Raw genomic sequence first — 4,526 nt, 5'->3', positions numbered from 1 at the left:
GACGCCACTGCTTTGTTCCAGGTGAGGAGCCGGGATGGGCTCAGGGAGGGGTGAAGAGGGGCCTGTGAACACTTTGGGCCCATGCCCTCAACCAATGCTATGGGGAGAAGGTCCCCAGCCCAGGTGTCTGGCCTGAGCCACGTGAACCCCACTGACACAAGATGCTGCCACTTTGGTAAATGGTGCTCAGTTGGATGGAGGGTGTGTGGGGGAGGCACCTCCCAGGAAGTCCAGGATGTGTGGGAGGGTCTTTTTGCTATGGACTTCTGAAGGAGTTGGGGGCTGAAGGCATCACTGAGAGGGGGGAATGTGGGGCCCGATCTTTCCGAGGACCATGCCCCTGTCCTTCCCACAAGCGGCAGCAGAAGTCACCCTTTCCCCTTCTCTCCCTGGTGCAGGGACTGCCAGGGTCTCAGAGGACTCAGAGGACGAGGAGGAGGAGGAGGAATGGGTGGACGTGGTCACAGAGGAGGCAGCTCTCAAAAACATCCGAGAGCAGCTCCAGGGCCGAGAAAAGGTACAAATGTTCCACAGCTGTGCTGGAACCGAGATTGTCCTGCTCCTTCCCAGCATCTCAACCCCCTGCAGAGCATCTTACCTCTCATGAGCCACTCCCCGGAATGGGGACCTTTCTCCTCCATGATCTGGGACCCCCAAGATGCGGGCATTTGTTACACACCAACTGGGGTCTCCTCCCCACACAGGCACTGTCCCAGTTCCTGACCCTGCTTGTGTAAGAGTCGTGGGTGATTTGGACAACGGGCGGGTCCCCACTATCCCGCATTCAGGCCTGAGTCCTGCAGCTGGTGTGGCTGGGGCAGAAAGGTCCCTGGCTAACTGGCTCTCTCTCCCCACACCCCACTCCTGGTGGGTGCAGGATGAGGCCCAGCAGCTCACGTTCCTGCACGCCATCTACCCCGCGTGTCTCGCTGCACACCAGAGAGGGCAGGACACACTGGAGCTGCACTGCTGCAAGGCGGCTGTGGTGGAGAGGATTATGATGAGCGAGACACGGCGCCCGGCAGCTGGAGGTTGAACAGAGACATGAGAGGGGCAGGGATCTCTCCAGGACGATGGTTCGGGGATGGCTGGTACTGGAGGGGCAGCTGAGGGCAGGGATTGCTGGAGCTGAACATTGGGAAGAAGAGACAGGAGAAATAGTGGGCAGGAATCGGAGGAGCGGGAAGCAGGTAGGGGAATCCTGCTGGCTGGGTGGGGTGCTGGCTGTGTAATATCCTCATTGGGAAGTGTCAGTGAGGCTTGACTCTCACATGCTCGTTTGTTTCCTTTGGGTTTCACAGGAGGTCATTGAGGAGCTTCCTGATGACTCTCCACCTGGCACCGTCCTGGCCAACTCCCTGATTGCTGTGGGCAACCTCAGGTACAGAGACCCTTTTGCCCGGTACCCCTAACCCCCGTGCTGCTCAGGCCCATGGCTGGGAGTCACTGCCCCTCCCATTCCCAGGTCACCTCCCAAGGGTGACTCCTCTCCTCATTGGGAAGTGTCAGAGAGGCCCAAATCTCACACGCTCCTTTGGGTTTCACAGGAGGTCATTGAGGAGCTTCCCAATAACTCTCCACCCAGCGCCATCCTGGTTAGCTGTGGGCAACCTCAGGTACCGAGATCCTTTTGCCCGGTTCCCCTAACCCCCGTGCTGCTCAGGCCCACGGCTGGGAGTCACTGCCCCTCCCATTCCCAGGTCACCTCCCAAGGGTGACTCCTCTGGCAGAGGTGGTGGGAAGGTTCACTCTCTCCTGGCTGTGCTGTTGTTTTCACTCCAGTAACAACAGCACAATGGCTTTGGGGAGAGGCTGGCTCCCAGGATCAGATGGAGGAGGGGCAGCAGGGTCCAGGGAACAGGCGCTATTCCTGCCCTGCCACTGTCTGTCTGGGAAACCTTGGCCTTATCATGCCCTGGCTCGGTGCCTCAGTTTCCATTCTCGCCAGCCTCTGCCTATTTCCCTGCAGCTTCACGTCCGTGTTGGTGCCAGACCCACCCCTGCACTGCACAGTCTAATAGCGGCTCCTCTCTCTTGAGAGCACCATGATACCTGCCCTGGAGCCGGAGCTGGAGACCCACCTCCTTTGAGTTGCCCTTCATGCCCTGTTCACCCTGGGCACGGAGAAGGATGCCACCCGAGTCTAGGTAGATCATGCTAGTCATGGATTGAAGAGCTAGTTGTCATCCTGCCACAAATCCTTGCTAATTGCCTGCAGTGGGATGTGAATGAGAGAGGCCAGGATATGTGTTTGGGGGTCTCACCACTGCTTCCCACAGATCCCTCTTCCTATCCTGTGGCAGGTGTAGCCCCAGTTTCCCTAACTCTGACCCATGACTCCCCTTACTTTGCAGGATCTGCATAGGGTCTTGCCAGACATCGTGGATGCCCTGCTGGGGAATCTGCTGGCAGAATCCCCAGGCACCGACAGGCTCCACTACCTCTTGGAGGTGAGTCCGATGAGAGGAATGGGGGCAATTTTACCTTAACTCTTAGAGCGATTTTCCAGTCTGTCCTCCTAGCTGGGCCCGCAGTGGGCCGTCCTTGGTCAGGGCAGTCAGTGCAATGCAGTGTCAGGCCCTTCCTCCTGGAAGGACAGAGGAAGGAGCTGGGACTTCAAGCCAGAGCTCTGCATGGGTCTGTTGAGCACTAAGCACAGGGCCCCTGGTTGGCTTGGGGAGTGAGAGTCTGAACCCCTCCTGTGAGATCCAGAAGACGGTCCTCAGAGAAGAGTCACAGCCTCTTTCCTAGAGAAACAGGAGGACCCCAGAGAATCGGCCCTTGTCTCCGACGAGTCCTGAGATTCCTGGGGGGATTGTGCTCACACTCAGTCCCTTCACCCAACCAAGGACTTGAGAGCCAGGGAGGGGTGGAGGGTCTGTCTCTTTCCTGGTGAGCTGTTCAGGAATCAGGAGTTCCGGGAGGATAGGACCAGCTCCGACACCGAGCATTGCCCCAATCTAGAGAGACAGTGACAAGTCGTGACCTGCAGGAGACAAGCATCGTTCTGGGGCAACAATCCCCTTCTAAGGCTCCGCGATCAATGCATTAGATATTCCACCGCACACACAATGTCTTAGCCCTCTGGGGATGGGGAGGGGCTCTCGAGCACAACACATGCACCTGCCCATTGATCCTGAGCTGCCTCCTTTCCCCACAGCATATTAACTACTGGATCGTGTCCAGGGTGTCGCGAGAGAGAGCCAGGGCCATTAGGAGCATCACAGCCCTGCTTTGATCCACCATCACCCTCCCTGAGTTCGACGTAAGTGGCCTCTGACCCCAGGTTCCTGGCTCCAGGCGTAGGTGGGCTGAAGCAGATATGGTGAGCAGGAAATGAGCTTGACTTGAGTCAAGTTCTTGTCCTGGTTAAGTGATGACTCTGGACTTTTAAGGGGACCCTGCTCCAGATTGATGCCTTCCTGTCATCCTGGAGCAGCCGGGGAAGCAAATCCTCATGGAGGGCCCTGCCCACATCCAGGCTCCCTTGCGGGGAGAGAAAATTAAGGGTCTAGCTTGAGCTCCTATGCTCTAGTGTTTCCTGCAGAGGGGCTGAGGGGAAGGAGAGTCCTGGCCCAGGTGGGGACCGGGAGCCAACAGGAAAATGCTGATGGAGTCCCCTCTCCCTTCCATTAGAACTCAGCCGAATTCCGCAGGATGGCTCACCACGTGGCACAGCTGGCTCTGTTTGTCAGTGACCCATCTGAGGACATCAGCCGGCAGGCAAGGGAGGGGGTTTACCGGCTCTACCAGCTGCTGCTGCACCACAGGGGTGAGGAACTCAGCTGGGAAATGGCACGCGAGAGAAGAGTGAGACTGGGACCTCAGCCAATTTCTCTCAGACTGACCCCAGCTGGGGGATGAGTCCCTTTCTATCTCTTTCTGTGTTCTACACCACCCCCTGCAATTGTGTTGGGCCAGGCACACAGAGAGGACTCTGCCCACTGTGCAGCCACCAATGGGACTGGAAGGACACAAGTACTGCAAACAGAATGAGAAATGTGTGTGTGTCTCTCTCTCTTTCCCAGGCCTGTGGGTCTGGGACTGGTGCCAGGGCAGCAGGCTCCTGGGCTACAAGAACACAGCCAGAGTGGGGGAGGTAAGGACATTCTGCAAGGGCACGAGAGTGGGGGTGGCTGCCTCCTGGAGCCACGAGACGGAGATGCCGTTCTAGTCCAGGATTGGAGCCTGGTTCTGGGCAATCTGCCAAAGCCTCACATATGGTTGGGTTTAGGTCTTCGGGAAGATCTTCTCGGAGGTGCAGAGAAGATTCTTCCTCCGGACGGCAGTGCTGGCCATCCACAACCCCCTGCTGCATGTCAGCCAGGCTGGGCTGCTCCTCAGCTACTCCCTCCTAGGGAAAGACCAGCAGCTGATGGGGGACGAGGGAAGCAGCTGCATTAGACTCAGGAGATTGGGGCAGAGCCCAGGCCTCATTCCCCTACTATGGCCATTCGCTGGCCTGGCAGCAAGGAACCTGGTGGGGAATGAGGGTGAGAGCAGGTGGTACTGGGAAGGGAGATGAA

The 4,526-nt window shown here is 57.9% G+C and overlaps 1 long non-coding RNA gene across 1 annotated transcript; it reads left to right on the top strand.

The window, feature by feature from the left end:
• Window positions 1–2,358: 2,358 nt before the first annotated feature.
• LOC142068475 (uncharacterized) lies at window positions 2,359–3,960 on the top strand. Its single transcript, XR_012664298.1, has 3 exons — window positions 2,359–2,450; window positions 3,161–3,265; window positions 3,637–3,960. It is a non-coding gene; the product is annotated as an uncharacterized LOC142068475 (long non-coding RNA).
• The last annotated feature ends 566 nt before the right edge of the window (window positions 3,961–4,526 follow it).

This window comes from Caretta caretta, chromosome 11, assembly GCF_965140235.1.
Source record: "Caretta caretta isolate rCarCar2 chromosome 11, rCarCar1.hap1, whole genome shotgun sequence".
NCBI lineage: Eukaryota > Metazoa > Chordata > Testudines > Cheloniidae > Caretta > Caretta caretta.
The sequence above is the reverse complement of the archived record's forward strand: the minus strand, read 5'-3'. Positions and strand labels throughout refer to the sequence as shown.